General features: G+C 35.7%; 1 long non-coding RNA gene across 1 annotated transcript in view; it reads right to left on the bottom strand.

The window, feature by feature from the left end:
- The window catches only part of LOC149566564 (uncharacterized), a 29,835-nt gene extending 5,034 nt beyond the window's left edge, over nt 1-24,801 (bottom strand). Inside the window, exons 1-2 of the long non-coding RNA XR_016362220.1 lie at nt 24,327-24,801; nt 24,020-24,092 (exon numbers count right to left, since the gene is read on the bottom strand). This is a non-coding gene — a long non-coding RNA (uncharacterized LOC149566564). The remainder of the gene's footprint in view (nt 1-24,019; nt 24,093-24,326) is intronic.
- Between the last annotated feature and the right edge of the window lie 2,344 nt (nt 24,802-27,145).

Below are 27,145 nucleotides of genomic sequence, written 5' to 3'. Positions count from 1 at the left end.
TTTCCTACATAGATATATAGCCATCCTCATTTGCCCCCCCATCCCCAAATTCGCCGAAAAAAAATTGTTGTCCTGGAAACCCGTTCCGCTGTCCCCTACCATCCTCATCCAGGAAACTCGGGGGAACATATATATATAACTGATTGTCAATGGCATTAGAAACATTCAGCAAATGAAGGGAATTAGTAAGACAGTTCCAGTAAATCATTTGGCAGTAATAAGACTCATTGTGTGCAGCAATAGACGTTTCCATATATTTAGTGCATCCTATTAATACTTGGCGATATACATTATAAGTTAGCAGAGATATTTTCAGGTGCTGTGTGTAGGGTGGGATTTAATAAAAGATTATTACCAAACTACAACTCAATCCAATTCTGTTTGGTGCAAAAGACAAACGCACAAGACAATAATGTCATTGGCAACACTCCATCCAAATAAATCTAAGATTTACAGCTATTGTGGATATCGAACAGGCCTTGACTATCAATTAGGGGAGCTCGGTTTTGTGATTGCAAGTACACAGGTCTGACTACAATTATATCAATGTGATGGTCTCTCCAGAGATAGAGATCGATTCCTAAAGGGGGATGAGTAACAGCATTAGAGGTTGATATCATTCATGCAAGCTGTGGAGGTAATAGCTAAGCATCTATAGAGGTTTATTGGTGACTTCCAACAAACATTATCACTGAGACTGCAACAAGTGAAGTTGCATCTTAATCAGATATCGAGTTCTACGTGCAGACCTGTTGAAGAAATTCAGTAGACTATGGCTGCAATAGAAAGACCAGTCCTGTGCATATGAACAACAACCAGATCAGACCAGCAAGTTGTTTGGCAAAGTTTGAGAAGGAAAAAACAATGCTTGTTAACCTGCCCAAATCCCTGAACAGGACATTACAAAAATGAATCCAAGGGATGCATAGACCGCCCTTGGAGGACAACACGCTGGACAGACACCAGTATGATGACTAGCGACCTACTGGTGCAGGAGCACTAGAGACTCAAGGAACACTACTAGGGTCACAATGGGATCTGGAGAAAACATGATCATTTGAAGGCTAATAAGACCTACAAGTTGGATGTTAAAAAAGGAGGCCTAGGATAGGCACAAGATGACTTTGACATGAACTGAGACGTAGTTGGTAAAGGTGATGGCAACCTACTGGAAGAATGGAAAGAAGAAAAGGAAGGAAGAAGAGAGAAGGAAGCAAGAAGAGGAAAAGAGAAGAAAGAGGAAGAGACGAGATAAGAGAGAGGTTAGAGGCTTTGGAACAGATGATTGAAGAGCAACAATCAAGCTGGCATTTGAATGTCAAGAAGTTGATGTGGCCTGTGCAAAGGATAGCAGGAAGAAAGAAGTTGATAACGAGGAGAGGAAGAGTACTATTCAAAGTACTCCTATGACAGCAAATGGAAGGCTAATGGGACAGCCTTGAAGATAAATGATAGTTTGGAATGCCAAGAGTGATGGCATAAGGAAGTGGTTCAATGGAGAAGTCTGATTTGGTTCTTTTTAGGGAGGAAACTAAAAATGAATTAGTTGAGTTGGTGGGCCATGAGGACGCTCAAGAGATGGTTTATTCTCCAAGAATGGAGATTGAGTTTGTTTCTGTTAACAAGACATAAGAGTGTCTTTGGGTGGTATGTTTGGTGAGTTTGCATGTGTATGCCATAGAGATGATGAAAATGAAGATCAGGACATGATGAAAAGCAGTGAGCAGAAAGAAGGTTATGCATTGCCAAGGAATGGGAAGCCAAAAATAAAGATGAAGCAGCAAGGGCAGATCCAAGCATGGATGAGGTGGATCAAGGATGACCTATTCAAGCCAAGTGTCAAAATAAAGATTTTTTTCCTAATGTTTTTATTGCAGGTACTTCCAACTTCCAAGGGACTTGGAAACATTTCAAAGGTGGGAAGTATGGTGCAGGAGCGCTAAAGACTCAAGGAACACTACTAGGGTCATAATGGGATCTGGAGAAAACAAGATCATTTGAAGGCTAATAAGACTTATAAGGTGATTCTGATGTCATTGTGGCCATTAGTGCCATTTTAATACAATTTGTGTCAAAATATGTCAATGTAATCAAAAGTGACCATACAGGCATATGTGGCCTAATGAGGGATCATGTAAGGGTTTAAGGGGTAGCATAAGGGTTTGATATTAGAAATGATTATGGGAGTCCTTTGGTGATCATTTAAATGTAAAAGGACAAAATATAAGTATGAAATGTAAGGGGAATATGTAAGTTGCCAAGTTGTCAACTTGACAACACCTATGTTACCCCGAGTTTCCGGGACAGGGGGAGGGGGGGACAAGGAAACGGGTTTCCGAGACAGTTTTTTTTTTTACCATAACATTGTCACATTCATCATAGCAAAATAGTTTAAAATTATCAATTTAATTCATCAAATGAGCATAGAACATAGCATCAAATCGAATCATCATCTAAGAATTGGAACATAGGATGACATCAAATGAGAGAATCAATCTACCATAGATTAGACTTTAGAGCCCTTTCTTGTGGGTTTTGGAGGAACAGCGAATTTTTGTGCCAAATCTTCCTAGACAGGTAGCAACCATCTTATTTGGGTAGTAATCGGCTACAACAATTAATTTTTGGGCAATTATTGCTGCTATCAGAGCATTATCAAAGCTGAAAACAATCTGAGTATTCGTCAACCTAGCAGCAATCATTTTCAAGTCTGCAATATGAATATCAAATAGAAGTCTGATTTACAATCATTTTCAAGTCTGGTTTGTTGAACAAAAGTTGAAGTTTTAATTTTCAGTCATATTTGGATACTAAGTTTGTAATGGCTTCCAAAAAAAAAAATCTTTCAACATGGGTTATATTAAGATATTTTATTATTTTAATGTGGGGCCAGCGAATGGGCAGAAAATCACCATTTATTAATGTTTTTTTTAAAGTTGAATTTTATTATAAAATCGAAAACTTCAAGCAGTCCCCAAGACGGATGGGAAACGGTTACGGAGTCCCCGGGACGGTCAACACCATCTGGAAACGCGTTGACCGTTTCCGAAGTTTCAAGGACGGGTTTCCAATTTTCTTGCTTGGGTGGGGACGGCTTGAAAATGTTTCCGGCCGTCCCCAAGTCCCCGAAACAGGAACGGTTTCCGAAACTCAAGGCTTAGGGCTGGAAACATGTCCCCGAGTAACATAGGACAACACAAAAATCAATGTAATAGATGAACTAAACAAGTAGTCCGTGGTCAGTTCAGGAGTGGTTATGGTTGGTTGTCAGTTTTAGGAGTTAGCATGCATCTATAAAAGCATATAAAAGCATTTAGTGCCCAGTGGCATAGAGTGGAGTGGATGTAGTACATTCTGATTAACAATAGTATTGAGTTTCCTGCATTACTTCATGTTTTGATAGTTATTTGCATTGTCCATGGTCTATTTGACATTATTTGCAAGGAACTTTTTGATGAAGATGTTAAAGGTTTAAAACACTGTTCTTTTAGATTTGATAGTGTTTGATTTCATTTGGAATAGATAAAGATATCTGTGATTGAAGATTAATTGTCCAAACCCTCATTTAGGAAAAATAGAGACCTTAAAAATGTGATATCTTTTAAACTTACATAGCTCTGACCCCTATGTTTGGGAGATGGGGATGCATGTATTCTACCTGTCCTTAATGTGGCACAAGGCCATGCACAGCATTTCATGTGTTTTGGATATAGAAAACTAATAGTTGCTGAAGGGATTGACTGTCAGAAAATATAGCCTCAGTGTGGGGCCAATATCTCACAAAGTGACCGTTGGATTTTTCTGCAGTTTGGATATGTTGTTGGGAGGTAATTTTCCTAAGAATTCACCGGAATGATTGAATAAATATTATCGGTGTAAAAAATATTGTTTTCTGAGTACTGGTCTATGTAAAACCCAATAAATTTTGTTTCAACAGTAAAGAGATTTGAACACTGCTATACGTTGGGAAATCTGAAATTAGATGGATTGATAGGCATTGAGTATGGTACAGGCAAAGTCCTCTGATTATAAGGCCAAGGGGGTGGTCATAAAAGAAAGAGTCTTACTCGCAAGGGTTATAGTGAATAGGACCGTGGCATGTTAGACGAGTTTGAGTGTGGTAAGGGTCTCATGAAGGAATGAACAAATGTCTTGAATGATCAGTAGGAACGAAGTATGATCCTAATTTGTGTTGAAGGGGCATGAATGCTGTCATAGGGTACATGGGAACATGTATGCAATCAGAGACTTCGAGTCTTGTGATGCAAACAGTGATGGTTAAAGGTGCAGTTAGATTGGGAAGTATGATCAGCGAATGGATTGATCAGAGTGATGTTTGAAGAGTGGTAGTGGATTGGGGAGTGGACCAATGCTTGGTCTGATCATTAATAGGTCTTCGGGAGGAGTAAGGAGTTCTAGGCAAGTTAAGGGATAAATGTGTTGATCCTAAGGAGATGTTGAATAGGTGTAAAGTATGGTGGGAACTGAAATCAGAAGTTGTATCGCTTTAAGAAGGGAGATTTGTCCTTAAATGAATAGGACTTGTGATTGGGCTCGTTATGCTCTGCATCACCTACACAATGCACAGTTTACTAATCTGAATAAAGTATGAAACGAAGATGCAATTGAAAATGTTTGGCATTCAACAATATTAAACACTCAAATATTTTTGTGTATGGAGTCAACACATTACCGAGCAATAATATATATCTTAGGCAAGCCAATATATATGTTGGGAAAAGCATAAACATCCTCATGAAGTGTATGGTGCTGTATTTAACTGAGGGGATGAGGACAGGCCGAAATTAAGGCTTAGGATCAAAAGTTTTAGTAGTACGGCCACTGTCATCAACTATAGCAAACTTGAAATCTATTAGTCTCAACGGTTTGAAATAGTGTCATAATAATTCAGCGACCATGCCAATTGTTTGACCAAATGTATATGAGGAAGAGTACAACTTTTTTGGTGGAGTTAGATAAGGAATATTATGGAGACTAATATATTGTTTGGCTGATTATTATCAGCGATGTCAAATAAGATTGGCAAGCATTGAAGTACCGCAGATTTAATGTTTATCGGAAATAATAAAGATGTTATCATGGACCATAGCTGACTGAGGGTTTATGTTAGCACTGTGGGCTCCATCCCTTAAGTACTGTGGAGTTAAGCTAGCATTTAATTCTAGACCCATAAATAAACTGTGTCAATATTTTAAAGATTGTGCATATTAAAGTTTGAAGGCATCGGAGTCTTTTTATTAATGTTTATATTTGAGCAGACTGCATTATCATCCGTGATTTATTATTGTTGGAGACAATTTGCAGGCTGACTTTATCAAGTGACGTAAGGACCTTGCAAAAGAGTATTGGTCTGATGAGTATTTCAATTACATTAAGTGTCATGCAACCTTTTTTCAACACAAGCAAATCTCATAGCCATTGAAGATTGAAAAACTTATTTGAGTTGAACAAAACAATATAGTGTATTGATGGTAGCGTTGATATTCTTATTTTGAGATTCAATTATGAGTAGTGTAACTAGTGTAGCTTATATTGTTAGAATTCAATTGTGGTGTGAGGAGCACTAATTTGCTGCTCAAGGCCTCAATTTAGAGAAAGACTTGTTTTTCTAGGAGCTGTCATTTATTGGCTGCCAATATATTGAGAACGTTAGGAACTGAAATGGATGGTTCAAAGCCTAAAGGAAAAGAAACTATGCGAAAAAACTCCAAGTGATGGATCGGGTCCTAGTTGGACGTTCCTATCTCTTATGGACTGGTTACTCCAAGGGATGGTTCTGGTTCTGGTTGGTCGGTCCTGCCTCTTTTGGATTGGTTACTCCAAGAGATTGATTTAGTCCTTGTTAGATGTTCTTACCTCTCGTGGATTGGGTGCTCCAAGAGATGGATCTAGTCTTGGTTGAATTTTCTTGACTCTTTGGGATTGGCTACTTGGACATTCCTGCCTTTTATGGATTGGTTACTCCAAGAGATTGACCTAGTCCAAGTTGGATGTTCCTGCCTCTTGTGGATTGATTACTTCAAGAGATGGATCCAATCTTTCTTGGACATTCTTGGCTCTTGTGGATTGGTTATTCAAAGAGATGGATCTAGCCCTGGTTGGATGTTCCTGCATTTTGTGGGCCAAGTGAACCTACATCTCAATATATACTCATGTGTATGCTTGTGTTTGGATACATACATGTCTACTTTGTTTATGCTACATGTTTTCATGCATTCATGTGTCTATGTATGTTTTGTGTCTTCATGCATTAATGTGTATACTTTGTGTATGCTTTGTGTATTCATATATTTATATGCATATTTCATTCTTTCATGTATGTGCTCTAGTTGTAATTCTACTTTGGTTGATTTAGAATATGAGAATATGCTTAGAGTGAATCAAAGACATGAATTATATTGGAGATCATAAACAGAGACAAGCTACTATGTACATCGGCTCAATCCAGATCAATTTGATGATACAACCTTGTTCCTTCTCTTAGAGTGAAGAAAGAAAACTAAGATTACAGACCTTGCAATTCATGAATCTGGGTTATTGGACTCAAATCTGCAAGATGAGTTGATATCAGGGTGACACAATAGAAGCTACACACATGAAAAAGACTTGCATCAAAATTGTCATTGCTTGAGGACAAACAGTTTTGGGGAAGGGTTGATTGTAATATCCCCCCTCTAAAATAAGGTTAAAATTAATTAACACTAATAAATATTAAAATATTATAATTATAATTAAATAATACAATTAAATTATAAATGTAAATAGAAATTAAAAAACTATAATATAATATAATAGAACCAATGATTAAATTAGTTAACCAATTACAATCAGTGTTAAACTTCTAGATCAGATTGGTGTATGACATTATATATAGTATTGATTTATTTATCAATCCTTGATTGTAATGCTTCTCAATTTATATGTCTGATTTAAGATTGTACTAACCAATATAAATGTCTTGATTTCAGACTGCACCGACTGTAGCAACTACAAAAGCTCTTTACACTGTAATAAGGTGGATGTCACATCAAATGTTGATGCTGACAATATGCTTTAGAAGACTGTATTAATGTATGTGTTTGATGGCTTATTGTCAGTGGCAGTCAACATTTGTTTATAATACGGTGGGGGTCATGACCCACAGTGGATCACGACTCCTTAAGGAGTTGCAATCCAATGTGGGTCATGACTCCTCTAAACTAATGATGACCCGAACATAAAACAACTGCACTGTCAAAGTTTTGCAATCAATCAATCCATGAATGTATAATGTGTTTTAATATATCTTCAATCAAATATATAAGATTTGAGATTTAGTATATGTCAAGAAATTTTATAAGTTTATGTGTATATGTATGTATATATATACATACACACAATCTGTACTATACTAATTTCTTTAATCAAATAATATTTGAGTTCATTTAATAAGATATATATTTGATTGAGCATATATATATATATATATATATATATCTCATTTGATTACATAATAATATTTAGATATAACTATATATGTGGTGAACATAGATATCTACAATTAGTTAAGAAGGATAAACACGGAATAGATATTACTTCAATGTAATATCTGAAATTACAATTTTAAGAATATCTTTGATTGGAAGATGTCCAACATTTTGATATCATGAGTAATGGCCTCCTGAATATCAATTCATACGATATTCACCAAGTACTCCAATGATTATAAGGTAATAGCCTTGTGAATATCATGTTACGACATTCACCAAGTACCTATGACATGTCTATACAAACAACTCATAGACTGTCAATGTAATGACATCTATCACAATAGAAATATTTAAGTTATTGTAAGATCGTCACCTTTCAATAAATCCTGCAAATACAAGTGATGATCATTTGAAAGTCATCACTTCCTCATGTACACAGGGGGCAGGCCCATTAAAATCATGCACTCACATACATGACATCAAAAGCATATATTAAGTCAAACTCCCTTTCAATCTGATATCAACTTTTGTGACCTCTTAGTACAAGGTTGTCTATGATGAAGTATCATCCTTCTGACCTCCTGGCAGCAATTTGTGTCATGCTCTTTGGTTCAACAAATATCCATCTATCTAGGAATGTTATAGTCTAGATATTTGCATTAGGCCTTCCAGTCTACATACATGGAACTTCATCCCATGAATCATAGTCCTTTAACTTCTATAGTTTTATGATCAGTAGAAAAACCATCTCAGCATTGTCTACTCCTGAAAAAATATGATCAAGATCCTCAAAATCAACTGAAACATATGCTCTATCTTCTCCTTCTATCATGAAAGCATACATCTTTGTCCAAGGTTGCCTCTAATGAAATTTTAGGCCCCCTCTTGATATGGAAGGATACTCATAATCTTAATAATTAAAGATATTCACTTGAAGAGCCTCACTTTATGAAACATGATCATCAAATGACTAAGGAATCCTAGATCAAAACTTCTTTGGAGCCACTATCATTAGAATGAGTCCTGCACAATATTTGGTAGCATGACTAATATACCATTCTTCTTTTCTTGCAAGAACATCCCCGGAGACAAAGGAAAAAATCAACGCAAATAGCCCTTATAGTACATATAGAAATACAAATAAGAGAGAGACTACAGTGAATAAGTAAAAATAAATACTTATTTGTACATCAACATCCTTGATACAATTTGCTCCAATGATGGTCCATATGCATCAAATCAGAAAATGATGCTAAAAGAGACTCTGTCAAGCTCGGCAATCAACTTATCATCAACTGTTCTTATCTCTTGAGTCTCTGGATGATAGCACTTTATGCATACAAGGACCAGTTTTGTACACTGCACAGATATGGGAAATCCTCCTGCATGAGCTAAACCACTTTCTAGAATCTTATCGACAGTGAGGATCTTTTTCCTTCTTCAATCTATCCCAAAAACTTTTCAGACTTAAATGCCCCACCTTCAGCAACTTTGTACCTGAAATTTGAGGGAGGGTAATTTCAAGCACTGACAGAAATTCATACCCTTGATATTTGTACTTCATATTGACCTGGTACTTCTTGTTGGAGAAAGTCTTTGTGCTTTTGTGAACCTCATTAAAAATATCCTTTCATGATGCCAAACATCTTTACTACTTAAAGCTTAAAGAGATCAATATGTGATGCAAATTTTACATTGCTGGTGAACTTCTGTGCTTCATCAATTCAAATACTTCTAAACCTGCCATGATCTTCAATTTATAGGTTTGTGATATTAGCTATAGAGGCACACAATGGACCTGCTATCACTAATATTTGCTTTTCTAGCTGTAAGATGTTATTGGTGGATTCTGGAACTTCTCAAACCTGTTCTGAGACCAGATTCCTGATCTGATGTCCTGATAACAACACTGCTCTGATACCATGTTAAACTTCTAGATCAGATTGATATATGAGATTTAATAGAAATATATAACATTGATTTATTTATGAATCATTGATTGTAATGCTTCTCAATTTCTATGTCTGATTTCAGGCTGTACTAACCAATATGTCTGTCTTGATTTCAGACTGCACAGACTGTAGCAACTGCAAAAGCTCTTTACACTGTAATAAGGTGGATGTCACATTAAATGTTGATGCTGACGATATGCTTTAGAAGACTGTATTAATGTATGTATTCGATGGCTTATTGTGAGTGGCAGTCAATATTTGTTTATACAACCGTGGGAGTCATGACCTACAGTAGATCAGGACTCCTGAAGGAGGTGCGATCAAATTTGTGTCATGACTCCTCTAAACTAGTGATGACCTGAACATAAAACAACCGCACGGTCAAAGTTTTGCAGTCAATCAATTCATGAATGATTATAATGTGTTTTAATATATATTCAACCAAATATATAAGGTTTGAGATTTAGTATATGTAAAGATGTTAAATAAGTGTATACACACACACACACACAATCTTTACTATACTAATTTCTTTAATCAAATAATATTTGAGTTCATTTAGTAAGATATATATTTGATCGAGCATATATATTTTATATATAATAATTTTTAGATATAACTATACATATGGTGTATATTGATACCTGCAATTAGTTTATCCAACTTGACTATATAACTTTAACAAATAGCATATTCAAGTTGTGAAAAGGTACGATCTTAGAAGACACATCTCTTGACATTTAAGGGACGAAACCGACCAGTCTTCCCAAGACATACATACATACAAATATGGGAACTGATTCCACTCTTCCATGAGGAGGGGATAAACAGACATGAATTGAAGGGCATACCCATAACAATCATTATTATAATTCTGCAATCTCTGGGTCCGAGTCCCTCCATACAGGGATGGGGGAGGAAAAATCAATTATCGAATAAGGAGACTAGAGAAGCATCAATAGAAGGAAAGCTGCAATAACATATTTGTGCAACTACCAATCGATATTAATACTTGGGTATCAGGTATGAGAAAGTCACTGTATATATACATATATATAATGCTATGAGTATGCTTGTCTGTCCAATAGTAAATAATGAAACCAGATGATTGCTGAGTCATATCTACAGTTTGATATGGACATATGGAATAAGAAAAGGAGGGAGAAAAAAGAGATAGGAAACCATCGAATGAGAGAATAAAGGAGATGGGAAAACATCAAAGGAGGAGAGTAGTAGTTCTCATAATAGGAATCAAACCAGATCTGAAGCCATATTAATTAACAGACAATGATACCCTAGCTCTTTGCAGGCAAAAATAGAAGACAATGATACCCTAGATCTTTGCAGGCAAAAATAGAAGACAATGATACCCTAGCTCTTTGCAGGTAAAAATAGAAGGTGCTCCAAATGGGGACATTACAGATTTAATCAGGAAAAAACTAGTAAAGATAAAATCATTTTTCCTTCCATCAATCAAGGAATGATGAGGTAGAGGTAGCACTTGATTAAGCATGACAAATCCTTATTAGCTACCTAGGATGAAACAAATTACCTAAAGAAACTTAGTAATAGAATAATAATGTACTTAAGCATTTGTAAGGCCTGTTTCCTCTAGAGGAAAATTATGAAAGAAAAAGGATAATTTTGGTTGGGACAGGAAATTCAGATACAAACAATGTTAAATCTTATATTAACCTTTAAGTGGATCAATAGTAGGAGATTGAGACAGTTGGCAACTGAGAACATGAAGAATAAAGAGTGTGAAAACAGCGGTGTTGGCAGTGGACCTCATGATGCATTTCTTGATTCTGGAAATCTCTAATTCCTGCATAAATCTTACCGTCTATGCTTAAGACTTTGATCGTACTAGTGCATCTAATAATGATCATTATATTGTTTTCTGCTGTGTGTTGAGATAAACTCTCCAACATGTTAGTGTCATAGTTGCTGGAGCTTTCTTGTTTATTATTGGGGTTTGGACAATTGGTAACTTGGTTAATGTGACTGCTTTTAGCAGTTGTTTGTTATTTTTATTTAAGTGCAAACTTGGGGCATAATAATCATTAATTTAATGAATTAATTGGTATACTGTATAATTAAATGCCATTGATTAAATTGAATAAGGTACATGGTATACCTTCAGAGTAACAAAGCATGATAGAAGTTGGAAAGCATGTGTGCATGGTAAATTTATAGGGAAAAATTGCTAAATCAGATGGCAAATCTTTAAAAAAATACAACTAACTCACACTAACGTGACTAGCTATTTTTCAAGTTCACTTGAAGAGCAATGCATTTCATCAAATTCATTGATGACTTTCAATGGGAAGATCTGGGCTCACTTCTCAAACATAAGTGAAATATATGAGAAGTGACAGTGATGATGGGTACATACTACAGATACATTGAATTTATCAAATTTGTGATAATGGCATCAAACAGCAAATTGTCAAAATCACATGTTCAGAAACAATTTCGTGTGACCAAAAAAAGAACAGCCTCAGTATGAAAAATCTCTAAATGGCTTTTAGGCAAATTTTTTTCATTCAGTTGTGTACAAATATAAAAGTTGTAGTAAAGCAGTTGGTAATACTACTTCTGAAGCATTGCCTGCTAGGAACCCTTGGCAGTCTTTGATTTTAAATCTACTGCATATATACACAAACTTCAAGGACAAAATTGGATGCTAAAAGTGTTCAATGTATTCTTGTTCGGTATAGCAATAATTTAAAAAAATTACTGTAGAATCCTTTTGGGCTTAATATTGTAATCAATAAGGATGATGGTGAAGGGGCTATGTCTATTGGAAATGGTATTGATGAAAATGAATCAATTGATATGACTAAAAGATAAACAATTTACAGTGAAAGTGGAGTGAAACGAAAGAATTAGATGATCTCTTCAACTTTTTAGAAGACAAATCTCCCAAAATGCTACTTTGAAACCAAAAAGGCAACAAGTTGTACACATCAATAATAATTGTCTAAACAAGAAGTATTAATATTGAATGGTCTGCATTGATAAACCTACTACATAAGTAGACTTGAAATCAACCTCAATGGCAAGATACAGTGGAAGATGAAATTTATTCTATCCTGAAAATTATCACTCGATATCTAGTTAACTTCCCTCAAAACGAAAGAATGAACGGATGCTACTAGGTTTATAGAGTTAGAACCAACATTGATAGTTTATAATCAAAGGTACAATGCTCAAATTGAAGCCAAAGGTTATGCTCAATTTCAAGGTATAGAAATGTTTGTATCAGTCATAAAGATGGCTACAATCAGATTGTTGAATCTTGCAGCACAATTTGGTTGGAAGCCATTACAAATGGATGTGTATTTCTTTATAGCATTTTTGATGCAGGGGTTTGAGTGTTTTTGAAGGCTTTGTTCAAATAAGCCAACAGCATCTTCTTTATAGGCTCAAGAAAATCTTAGATCAGCTAAAGCAATCTCCAAGAACTAGTTACACTCTCATTGGTGAGACATTTACTATCTGCAAATTCACTAGATGTGAATTTAAACATAACTTGTATGTGAAAAATGAGGAGGGTTTAGGGTTTAGGGTTTAGGGTTTAGGGTAAAATTGTTGTGTTTTTCAACTTTGTTGATGATCTCACCATCACAGCTACAAATTTCACCTCTTCGGAAACAAATATATAAACCATTTTGGATGTCTAATCTAGGTCCTTTCCATTATTACTTGGCTGGGGGAGCATGGCAGACAAAAGATATATCAATCTAAATATGTACAGTGTATTGCAGCAATTTCACACAAAGGATTGTGTTGGTTCCCAAAACCGCAGATTGGAAATCCAAGAGCTTGCCAATTCTCCAACAGGATTCCACAATTAGTTCTGGCAACAAACAAGAATCACCTTGATTCCCCTACACTTTAGGCTTCACTACACCCAAGCAGGGAGACCTTCACCTCAAACGTTGACTACTTGGTTCAAGGCTTTTCTATAGAAAATTTAAGCTTTGGAGTTCTCCGGCTGGCAAAGTCTTTGAACTCAATTAATATGAAAATATGTGATTGTTGAAATGAATGTTTTTGTACAAGGTTTTTAACAATGGACTTGAGGTTTGTAAGAAGGAAGTTATAGATTTTATGATTTCAAACATAAATCCAATAATGATATTTCAATATTTTAAAAGACCAGTGCTTTAGCTTATTTGGGCAATAGAGTCAACTATAATGACAATTATAACGTACAACTTTATAATGTTCTATGCACATAAACTATAAACAGTTTAATAATCAAGGCACAATGGATCAAATATATATACGCAATTCTAAACTAGTCCAGATTGCACTTTAACTCCTAAGGTCAGGGAGACAGACTAGACACAGATTTAGAAACAATTAAATATTTCACAATATTTGCGATGATCAAGTTTAAAATGGCATAGATGACCTTGTCCACTTATCTAATATAAATTGTTTACAGAATTTTAAAAAATGATTATAAAGGACCAATCAACTGCAATATAATTCTCCACGCCTTTTTCAAATAAATAAAAAGAAAAAAGGACTTCCATTTATCATTAAAATATAATACATGAATTTATATTACAGTCATTTTAAGCTCCTTATTCCTCCGTACAAATGTTCTTTTTCTTATTGCTTTTTTGTCGAATATATCTTTAGAAATGAAACTCTAGCTATTTATATTGTGTATACAATAGGATGTGACCTTTTAATTCAAAAGTCATATTATTTAATTGCATTGCTTCATTAATAAACTATCCTTGTTTTGATAGTATAATAAACTTCAATAATTTGTTTTGACGCCACATCACACTTAATATTATTGTGACTTCCCCTTTTTTATACCACCATATTCTTTTAAAATAATTCGTCATTGTCGTTGAACATTGTTCATCCGTCGAGCAAGCTTTTGTTTATGCGTTCAACACCATCACAATTGTCTATGGTCTTTGATATGCCTCTAACTTTGACAGTTTTCTAGCAACAAATCATCCTTGTCGTTCTAAATCTGCCAAGTCATGGAAATTACTTCATAATCGATGGCTCCTTCAAAGATTTGAACAATTGTTCTTGACCTTCGTTACTGAGTGCAATATTCCTTCTCACCGCTGCACACAATGTTTCATCTTCATCAATATTTATCAAACTTAGATATGTTGTATTCTCCACCAGGATTTCAATGAAAACTAGTGCGCGAACTTCAATTCTGTTAAAGTTTTAGTCAATTCGGATGTCTTTATCATGTGTGTTCATCATATATGAGTTTATTGTTATGTATAACTATGATGTTTATTTCTTTAATTATCTGATTATCGAATAGACATGGGACATGTCTATTCATGACCTATGCTCAATATAAATATGAGAGAATGTTGCACTTGAAAAACTCAAACTAGATTCAATGGCAGTGCTATTACATTTGCAGCAGATCCGGAAAATCTAATATGGTATCAGAGCCAGGTTCGAATATCTGGGGGCATATTCACATTAATGAGGATCATGGAGTTCTTTAATCATGATGTGGATTGCTTCATATTAATACTATTGATTTCAGTAACCCTCCATGAATGGATGCTTGAATATATATATATATATATATATATATATATATATACACATAATTTATTTTTATTTTATTTTTTTAAAAATTATTGCCGTGAGTAGATCCGTGTAAGGAAGAATCACATCTTACCTCCAATCAAACTGGAGATTGCAGTGCGGAAAAATGAAATTAAAAGAGATATAACATTTATAACATTAGTTTGATAGAACCATTTAGGTATCAAATCCATTTTTTTCTTTTAGTGTGAAGTTAAAAGTTGCAAACGATCATTTGCAGAAGGTTGTGGTTAGAGGATGTAAATTCTAAGGAAGCATTGGGACGTAGCCCCAATACACCAAAAATGTATTGTGGAAGAGAATTGTTTGCAAAACCGCTAAAGAGTTGTGGATTGGAGATTTATAATTTATAGGCATCTACAAATCTGACTAGGTCTAATTTGAAGAGTTTGGCGTGGGAAATTATTGAGTTACCAAGTGGCTGCGAGGAAATACTAAGATGGGGGATTCAATTTGAGCCTTTGGAGTTGTAGGTTGAACATACAATTGTCTTCTATATTGAACGTCAAGATGCTTTGTGAGTAAAATATACGAAGATGCTATTGAATTTGGAACCAAAACCGTGATAACAAATTTCGATTCAAGCTATCGTCTAACATGAGAAATTATCTACGAGTATGGTATCTAGGGGTATCAAATTGATGATGATGCTTGAGATTTTTTTTTTTTGCTGCTACCAAAGATATTATGCATGGTGTTGATAAAGGACAATACATCATTCACCCAAGAGATAGGTCCATGCTTAGTAAGGCTGTAACGGGAAATGATTTGTCTAGCATTAGAAGTGTCATGGAATATGTGATGTCCAAATGAATCCAAAAGGAAGGAGAAAGAATCCTCTGGGACATGGAGATCCTTCACAATTTAAATGTTTCAAAATGTCTACTATTACAAAGGCATTGATAATCTGAAATGAATATAAAGAGATCATACTTTGCATAATAATAGGGCACCTTTGAAGGAGGACATCGAGTTTATGAGGGAGGATGGAAGACATCTATTGAAAGAGTTCACACTTAAGTCAACTGAAGCTACCACAAAGATCAATTTCATCTCCACAATTTGAATCTCCTTCATGTTGTACATCCTGAATATGTGCTGATCTGTCAACCTCCTTACCATGGTGGATTGAAAAAAAAATTGGACCATTTTTCTCAACATACTTCTGATATTCCAGATCTTAAAAGGCTGAGATTTCTTCCATGTTGAGACATTCCTCTTCCTCATTTTTACATTCACTAATATATGTTGTTATGCAAGTATCATCATAATCGGATTCTTCCTCAAACTGTCCACAAATTTCTTCTCCATTCAAGTCCGAAACATCATTTGACTCATGTTATTTCAGTCTTGCATTCATTCTCCTCTGCAACCAATTCATTATCCACAAGTTTGAGAAAGATAAGAAACTGATGATCATACAAGAGACCTAGTTCTCGCATTTTGTTCAAAAGATTAGAGGATGGTCTACATTCTGAAGGTATTTCTTGATAGGCATTAAACATCCTCATAAAGAATTGTACTGTAGATTCCTCGTCTTGCTTTTCTATGTTCAAAAATGCATCCAAAGGAGATATATAACTAGGACTTTCATCATCTTCTTCTAATATTTGAAAGAGAAGCTTCAAATCCAGGTCATCCAGTGAGATTCCCAACTCACGAAATTTTCTTATAAGTTCCTTGTGTGGAGGCATGATGTCTGAAGGTACTTCCTGAAAAATATTCACCATCCTTATAAACAAATGTGTTGTGGATTCGCCTTCATATCTTTCGAAATTGAAAAATGCATCTAAGGGGTGTATGTGTGCTTCCTCCATGGTGTAACATAGATCCGTTTCCTGATCATTATACATATTCTCCATATTACATGATTAAATCATTTCCTTCTGAGTCTTTTCCCTTAGCAGAGCTACCAACTAAAATCCTTTTAAATAGAGTGACCACCTCTTTCGAGGAAAATGTTGATCTTTCTAGGTTCTCACTTCCAACAGAGTACGCTTCCACTCAAACTGATACAACTACTCTCTGATTCTGGTCTATGAAATCTGAAACTCTGGGTAACTTCACAATATATATTGTGAGCAACTCTCTCCAGTAGAGTCACCAATCTGTTGGTCCCCAAAACCGAAGATTGGAAATCCAGGAGGTTGCCAATTCTCCAATAGGATTCCAAATCGGTTCTAGTCAATGAACGAGAATCACCTTGATTCCCCTGCACTTTAGGCTCTGATACACCCAAGCGGGTATACCTTCACCTCAAATGTTGACTGCTTGGTTCAAGGCTTTTCTATAGCAAATTTAAGCTTTGGAGTTCTCCAACTGGCAAAGTCTTTGAACTTGATTAATATAAAGTTATGTGATAGTTTGAAATGAATGTTTTTGTATGAGGTTTTGAACAATGGATTTGAGGTTTGTAAGATAGAAGTTATAGATTTTCTGACTTAAAATATAAATCCAATAATAGTATCTCAATGATTTAAAAGACTAGTGCCTTTTTGGACAACAAAATCAACTGTAATGAAGATTATAACATACAACTTTATAATGTTCTATGCACATAAACTATAAATAGTTTAATAATCAAGACACGAGAGATCAAATATATACACAATTCTAAACTAGTCCAGAGTGTGCTTTAACTCCTAAGGTCAGGGAGATAGACTGAACACAGATTTGGGAACAATTAAATACTTCACAATATTTGCAATGATTCGGTTTAAAATGCCACAAATAACTTCGTCCACTTATCTGACATAAATTGTTCACAGAATTTTTTTAAATGATTATAAAGGACCAATCAACTGCAATTTAATTCTCCGCGCCTTTTTTAAATAAATAACACACGAAATGGACTTTTATTTATCATTAAAATATAATACATGAATTTATATTACAAAGCCATTTTAAGCTCCTTATTTCTCCATACAAATGTTCTTTTTCTTATTGCTTTTTTGTCAAATATATCTTTTGAAATGAAACTCTAGCTATTTATATTGTGTATACAATAGGATGTGACCTTTTAATTCAAAAGTCATATTATTTAATTGCATCGCTTCATTAATAAACTATCCTTATTGTGATAGCATAATAAACTTCAATAATTTGTTTTGATGCCACATCACACTTAATATTATCGTGACTTCCCCTTTTTTATACCACCATATTCTTTTAAGATATTTGGTCATTGCTATTCGAACATTGTTCATCCATCGAGCAAGCTTTTGTTTATGCATTCAACAACATCGCAATTGTTTATGGTCTTCGATATGCCTCTAACTCTGACATTTTTCTGACAACAAATCATCCTTGTCATTCTGAATCTGCTAAGTCATGGAAATTATCTTCATATTCGACAGCTCCTTCAAAGATTTAACAATAGTTCTTGACCTTTCTTACTGAGTGCAGTATTCCTTCTTGCTGCTGCACACACTGTTTCATCTTCATCGATATTTATCAGACTTAGATATGTTGTATTCTCCACCAGGGTTTCAATGAAAACTGGCACAGTGTATATCTGAATTAAATCTAGCACATGAACTTCAATTGAAAACTCCTGTTGTTACTGATAATCATATCCTCCATGTATTACGCTCTTGCCGTTTTTTGTCTCATGGATATATGATATGGATTTAGGGATTGGATTGTTGCTTATCCTTTAGCAAACGTATTTGCTCACGGAAAGAGTTTATTTCATTTAAATTGCTTGATGTTGCTCATATTATACAACTGACATAGTCTTCCATCCTCACGCTGATTCATCTGAATCTTCCTGTGCACGTGTAGGAACAGATATGTCACTTTTATGGTATTCTTTATTTCAGATATAGACCTGTAGCCATATTCTTGTGGATTGACTTGTGAAAACCCGCCAAGCCCTCTTAGTTTCTTTATCTTCTGTGATGGAGTCTTCATTTTTAATTCTGCACTTTGTACCAGTGATTCATTTGATGATTATATGTTATGTGAAGCTTAAACAATTGTAATACGTTCATGACAGAAGTACTTATTTCAACATATTAAAATCTGATGAAGTTTCTAATAAAGGTAGCCATGTATTTGTCATCTCTAATGAATCCTTGTGTTGAAGATTGGCTTCATCAAGTTTTTATAGCTATCCATATTGTTTGAAGATAATTGTCATCATCTGCTCTTTATTTATGTGCCAAAACAACATTCCTCTATCTCTGCACTATAATTTGCTGACTGCCTTGAACTTCTTTAGAGCTCCAATTCCTTTTGGCTGACTTATTTGACCACTTATAGGAATGGCATCAAGTCCAAGATTACAAAGGATCAAAGAAAGTCCTCTTGTAGATTCATATGTACGACTGAAAACCATTGTAGTACTTCCAAACAGCTCATTAACAAGATGGCAATCAAATCTACGGTTGAATACTTTGAAGATACTTCCACCTTTGCTCACTCTCCGCAATAAAAAATGGAGACTAAAAATAAGGCTCCATCAGATTGTAAGCGTTGGTTCAAGATCAAAGGTTCAAATCTTGTATACTTTTTAAAGGTATTTCATATAGACATCTTGTGGGAAGTCTCATTTATTTGAACTACCACTAGGCCTGTACTAGTTTTTTCAGTGTTGTATAACAGCTTATGAATTCTTCATCCATTGTTCTATTGGAAGGACACAAAAGGATTTTGAAAGGAAAGAAAAACCATGAAATTTGGACTATCTTAACTTATGTTCTGAATTGAAACATCAAAATTACACAGACTCGGACCAATAAACCACATTAGATTTCAAAACCAACATGCCTTGAATAACTGTTTCTTAATGCACCAATAAACCACACTAGAATTATAAAATGAATGCATCCTCTGACGCAGATGTCTTGTCTTCAATGACACTAGCTTAGTCCAAGTCTGTGTAACTTTGCTTGTACAAGATGCTTTTACTACAGAGTTTTGTGACAATTAGAATGTCAATCAGCTTTTGAAGAACCCTATATTCCAAGCTAGGACCAAGCATGTGAAGGTGCACAACATTTCATCAAAGAGCAGGTGTAGAGAAAAGCAATTGATCCAACTGCAGATCAAATGGCTGAGATCTAAACTAAAGATTTATGCAAGATGAAATTGAAACTATTAGAAGACTCCTTTATGCAAGAGATATGTGAATTAAACACTGTTTGAGGTGCTAGAATAATGTTTAATTCCCATTTAGGAATTGCTAATTTGTAGTATCTATGCAAGGTTCTATTATGTAGACCATGACACCATGTATGTTATGATTATTTTTCATTTTTTTTATTATATCCCTCTTATAACTCCAACATGTGCTCACTTTTATGTCCTTGTATTTAGTGTCATAGCTATTGTGGTTTTTTATGGTACATCAAAGAAAACTTAACTCTAGATTTTGTTCTTTTCTATCTTACAACTTCCTCACATGTAATTCTATATATTACATGTGTTCTCTTATGTGAGACTCCTCCATACTCCTATATGTAGGGAGAGCAAGTGACTACCGTGAAAAAATTCTGTATGTTTCCTAATTTACCCGTTTTGGGGATTACACAATCAAGGGCACACTACCAACATTATGTCTGTCGACATATACCAAAGAAAGAAAGGATGACAAACTAGCACAGAAATCAGGAATGTAAGGATAAATCTAGGTGGTGTGTGTTGGCCTGGTTTTTTACATGTTAAAACTCTGCAAAATTGTAGTAAAAAATCTAGTTGCAAGCAGGTATTGTGTATCTTTTAATTGATTATGCCCTAGAAAAGTCCCTAATTAATGTTGCCTGAATGTCTTTTGTGCCCTACGTTCCTAAAAGGTTGGTTCACAATGTTTGTGTTTTCGAACATGTGCGTGAAGGTTTTTAAATAAAGCCCTAAAACCTTTGAAAATCCTTTTATTGTATAATTGTTGCGCAGTCTTTTAAATGTTTCACGAAAATCTTTTTACCCTAGCACTTGACTCCTTTTCAACCCTAGGTTTGCCTATGGTTAGCCTGCCCGTTATTTTATTGTTAAGTCCTTAACCCAAGGAGAGTCACTTTTGTGATCGTCGATCAAAGGCAAATCAACGATTGTCGCTTTCTCGCTTTTCAAAGACACGTGACAATTAACTAAAGTGCGAAAGCGACCATATGACACCTACCCCTGCAAGCCCCTCTTTGTTTTCCAAGCAATATAAAATAATGCATCTTCCAAACCGTCAGATCTTAGAAAATCAACTCTTGTCGCATTCTCACTTTATAAAGTTGCATGAAGGATAGCCAAAACGAAAATGCGAGTGTTCGACACGTGGACATAGTGGGACCTAGTGAATCAGCTGGACTTGACTAATGATTGGTCCACGTTTGCAAGGTGTAAGAAGGAGCCCATAAATAAGAAAACATAGTAAAATAACCGTTAGATGATTGTAAATCAGACGGTATAAATCCTATTTCAGGCCTAAATGTTCAAGGACAACAAGTTTTAGAGAAAATCTTCGAAATAATGACACTTGTCAACATCCAAATGAATTTCAGGCTGATTTTAGCTAAAGCAGTCTTGCTTTCTCAAAAGCCACGGAAAGAAGACACATGGCATTCTGACATGGATCAAGTGAGAAAATGGCTTCGAAGCTGCAAAAAGGATGACATATGGCAAGTTCTGGTTGGTCGAAGGTCCTAACTGTGACAACAAAATTTCGGTTTTATAGAGATCGCTGATCAAAAGTAGATCAATGGTTGTCTCTTTCTCACTTTATAAAGATGCTCGAAGATTAGCCAAAGCGAGAAAGCGACATAACGACACATGGAATATGGTAAGGTCAGCCCATGCTATGAGTTGCCAAAGGTTGCTATCAGTACGAGGCTCCAAGTGGCGAGTTTTAATTTGCTACAGATGTGAAGCATAAGGAAAAGAATTCTTGATCATAAACGTCAGATCATAGAAGATCGACCTCTGTCGCATTCTCACTTTTTAAAGATGTGTGAAGAATAACCAAAGTGAGAATGCAACCATTCAACACGTGTCCTAGTGGGCCCCGATTCATAAGGAAATACAGCTATAACCAAGATCTTTCAGGATCGTTGATCAAAAGTAGATCGATGATCGTCACTTCCCTGCATTTTGAAGATGCTCGAATTCTAGCTAAAGTGGGAAAGCGACGAGGTGACACATGTCATGGGTGGCAATGACAGAGCAGAGACAAACCAATCCCATGGTGACACGTGGCAAAGCCAGGTAAAAAGGGTTTGACCCGAAAGCAAAAATAGAAGGAAAAAAAAGTTTTCCCATGACCAAGGGCCTGATTTTTCAAATCAACACAAGAGGGGCCACTTTTATCCAAAATATGGAGTGCAATATACTATTGGAAAGGGCAGAAGATGAACTTTCCAAATTTGCAGTGAGAATATGTAGGTTCACTCAAGCAGAAGTTATAAGCAGATTTGTGAAAGTGGAGGCATTCTCAGCAGAAGAGATGTTTTTCATCATTCAGATTCAGATTCAATTAGAGAGCAAACAGGGGAGTTTGTTGGCTTCAGATTTGGGGGAAAATGTTCCTAAGAGTGTTATTTTGCCTTCAAAGCCATTTGGTGGGTATTTTAGCCCTTGTTTTAGTATCAGATCTGGCATCTCTTGCAGTCAATGATTCCATCATTTGAAGATATTTCAAGCATTCTTCAACAAAAACGATGAAGATATGATTTTCAGTTACAGGAAGAGAGTAGAGAGAAGTTTTACATCAGCAGATGGAGGTTTTTCAAGTGGACAAATAGCAGCATCATAGCATATCCGAGATTTCTTCCATTCTTTATATTCTTTTCTCTTCTCTTTCTTTGGGGGGTTCTAGGTTCTTGGATAATTTTTTCCATATCTGTGATACCACCTGGTTGGTTCCCATTTTTTCTGAGCAAGTTCTCAGCTGGGTTTCCAACTTTCTTCAACATTTCTCTATGTATTTGAACAGTATTAATGAAGTATAATGTACAGTTCTGATCTATTCAGTTGTTTTATGAGTTATTTCATATATCCTTTATGTATTTGTTTCAAAGAAATAAATAAAATGCAGCAATTTAGTTTTATCTTCAGTTTGATTCTTGTCTCCTATCTGTGTTATCTGTAATGTTTTGTGGTTTCTGAACAAAGAGCTTAAACCTAGTTACAACTCCTTTTAAATTGTATGTCTTAATATGTTTTGTTGTTGGAACAAAGAGCCAAGTAAATGCTTGATATATTTGACAGGCTTGTAAATTTCACGGAAGGATAGGTCAAGTATGAAGATTAGTCTTGATGCAGATGTCTGATTCACAAACTGATAGGATAGATCTAGAGTCTTGATATATGAGATGTATCAATGATATCTAAGGATGTGTGCTAGTGATTTGTGGAATTGCCCAATAGATAAGGCACTGATCAGCTACAGGATCTATATGTTTGTTGTTCATACCTTGGTTTTGTTGATAATCAACACATTAATCAAAGTCTTTTCCCTTTTATGTTGAAGAGCTGAAAGGATTTACCCTCACTTAACTTATCAAGTTCATAGGTCATGTCATTAACTATTTCATGTCTATGTTGTTTGCATAAGCATAAAAGAATTGGAGTTTCAATCTGCTTTATCCAGATTCAGATATATATGTTTTAGGATCTGGTACTATATGAAAGAATCTAAGGTTCACCCGCCTAGATTTTGCAAAGTCTGAAGTAGAAGGAGGAGTATAGCCTTATAGTTGGCCCCGGTGTCTGAATAGGTATGTTGAACATGGGAATTAGCTACCCCTAGATGTATTATGTTCTCATCATTGGGTTTTGAAGTTCACCAGCCTAGGTTTTGCAGAGTTTGAAGTAGGAGTATAGCTTAATAGTTGGCCCCAATGTCTGAATAGGTATGTTGAACATGGGAATTAGCTACCCCTAGATGTATTATGTGCTCATCATTGGGTTTTTGAAACCTAACGTTTTAAAACACCAACAATGTGTGTACATGGTTTTTCGTAAATTTTCTACCTCTTTCGCCATGCCTTTTTGAACCTCGTCCTCTTGCATGAAAACCTTTCTCTAGTCTAAGTACAGCGTGCACCTAACATACAAACCCAAAAAGAAATAAGATATTAGTAACAATCTATCACACTAGTCAAGTTAGTGATACACTTAATCATAATTTTTCAAGACAGCATTAAAGGGCGGCAATTTCAGACTATCCACATAATCAGACAATTCTTCACTTATGACAAGTCTAATAATTGATCCAATCATTGGCTATTCTAAAATGAAAAATATAATAGTAACAGGTTTATGGGCTACAGTAATGGACCTCCTCCGCCTGTTGCGGAGCTACCAAGTTGGCACAGTCTGGAAGAACGGTAGAAAAGGTAATCCAAGTTGGCTTGATGCCTAACAATTTGATTTGCTGAAAGAGCTCCTTAATTAGAAAACTCGACCTGGTATTATGGAGCAGCCATCATATCCTATCAGACTAGAGTTTTTGCATTGTCGCAGATAATTTTGCGGCCGTATATAGACACCCATCCGGTACATATCCTGCGGTCGTCAATTTACATGTCACCGCATTCCAATCAGGCATTTTCATAAAAAATTATCCTAGCCACATCAACATACATTATTTGTGTATCCCACAATCTTCACATTCCATTGGATAAATTAACCTTTATGCATTTTTCCGAACACTCCATGCTTCCCTAGGCCTTTGCAGTTGGCAAGAGTATCCACAAGAGCATTACACATGATTATATCTTCCAGGAGACCATTTTTAACCATGTCCCCACGGACAGCCTTACCAGTTGACGTGTTCAACTCCAGCAAAAGCGATAGAATTCATCTTTGTTCAAGACATAAGTATATATTTAATAGTCTCAAAACTTCATCAAAATTGTTATCCTAGAACTTCATAGCATTGTCAAGAATACCCACTCTGTTCCTCTCCCATGAACATTTAATTTAACCGTTCATTCAAAAATCCTAAATATCTCAACAATTTGCCAATTCTGGGTTTATCCATTACGCTCAGGCATTTGTCAAACACTTGGCCTGCATAGTACATAAGCTCACCTCGCAGACACGTCAATTGCGGTATCATTACGAAAACATCGCAGTGAACCCCATGTTTAATCATATCTCCCTGCATCTGTTGATGGCATGTAGATCTGAGGCTGCACAGGTCATGTATAGAATAAGCTGCTGTCCATTACAATCCAGGAGACCTTTCTCTCTAAGACATTTTGTCAAGCACATTGCAAACATAACTCAAACTCCACCGCTTAGTACATAATGTAACACGGCGTGCTGACGTGAGATGAATTAATCCTGTGAGAATGATGTGATTGGCTTGTGGCAAGGCATTAGGATTAGCAATATATATACTTGCAAGAATTCGGATTCTTCTTGTAATTTAAAATGCAAAGCGTGTTCGCTCACTCCTACTTGCATGGTCTCGTGACGACTCAATGGAGTGCGAATTAAGCTTCAATTTGAAATTTGTACACAGAAAAGGCAGCATTGTAGTTGTTTTCTCAGTCGATTGCAGGGCAGAAATCGTTGCAATTGGAGCTGTGAGGTAAACGTGAAGCAAAAGTATCAGAAGCCTTTCATTTCATTTCAAGTTCCTGCCTTCGGAGTCATTATTACTTTACAAGGGAAGGAGAGTAAGTAACGCGTGGTAGAAGAGAGAAAAATGTTCGCTTCGTAGAATGGAGCAAAATGTTTGTAATTAGATAAAATTTATTGTACAATGTATGGTTTGATTGTTGTGGTCGTCAAGTTTGGTTATCTAGTATCTATTTTATAATATGATTGTTGTTCAATATTTTAATGAAAGAACTTAAGGGTAGAATACATTGTAAATTTTGCAATAAGGTGGTCAAATATTTGATAATGTGGGGTCAATACCCATAATACTTCAAGGAAAATGGAAATGAGATTTGGATTGTAAAAATTGTTGTTGCATTGCTATCATGTAGATGACTGTCATATTTGAATGCATATATTTTGTGCTAGTTTGGTTGATATTTATATATGATAGTTTTTGAATAAAATTTTAGCAAGACGGTGTTGGCTCGTGGTACAATCAAAGAAAAACCCCAAAGGATTGTCACTAGACCCCAGTAAAGTGCATTAACTGCACAATAACAACTAGTGACCAAAGACGAGATGAACACATCCAAGATCTACTTATGTCAAAAACAAAGGTGGTTTGGGTGTGAGTGAACCACCAATCATGGTCCACATTGTGAAAGATCAACTTAGGACAAGCCCTCACAAAAGTTGCAAGCTTTTACCAAAAACAAAAGCAAGGGACCAGAATGAGCCCTTTAAAATTGCCAACAATCACTTGGTCATAGGGAGAAAAGAAACAAAAAGAGAGAAACTTTCATCATACTATGATCGAAGAAACAAAATCAAGCAAAAAATAACCTGTCCACATCTTAGTTTTAAGAGCAAAGGTCCAAAAATGACCAACATTGTCAAAGAACATCCACCCCACAACAAACTCCCTTTCCACCTCAATAGGAGCAGGGAGAGGAAAGGTCAACAAAACAAGATTTGAGTAGTTGCACCTCTAACTATCAGCATTGGCACAAAAGGTAACCCAAATACTAGCATCCTCAATAGGAGTCTCTTCTACTCCCAAAATCACGAACATCCCCACCTGAATAGGAGACTACTCCACCTCCATAGAGTCTATGTAAGGAGAAGAAGACAGTAAGTTCCAAGCCAGCCTCTTGGGAAGTAACATTTTACACAAAACCAAAGGGTTCTGTAAGGCCACCAAGTAAGTAAATTGAGGGGAGTGAACCACGCATCCAAGGATGTCATAGATGATCAAAGACTGACTAGAAAACCACTTAGGCTAACAAGAATCCACAAAAAGAAAACTCACAGCCCCACCACAAAGCACAAACAAAGCACTATAAAGCTTACCCACATTCAGCTCCACAATCTCCATAGGGGGGCCACCCATTTCCACCCCAACCACGCATGGAGGAGAGACCACACAAGGAGGGACCAAAATTTCCCACTAGCATCGTCTCACTGCACTTCCCACCAACACAAAGAGGGTTCTCAACATACCAGTAGGAACGAGGACCCTAAGAAAAGGCCATCTAGGAGTCGAAG

This window comes from Cupressus sempervirens, chromosome 3, assembly GCF_028749045.1.
Source record: "Cupressus sempervirens isolate cs-2001-9-10 chromosome 3, ASM2874904v1, whole genome shotgun sequence".
NCBI classification, from domain to species: Eukaryota; Viridiplantae; Streptophyta; class Pinopsida; order Cupressales; family Cupressaceae; genus Cupressus; species Cupressus sempervirens.
The sequence above is the reverse complement of the archived record's forward strand: the minus strand, read 5'-3'. Positions and strand labels throughout refer to the sequence as shown.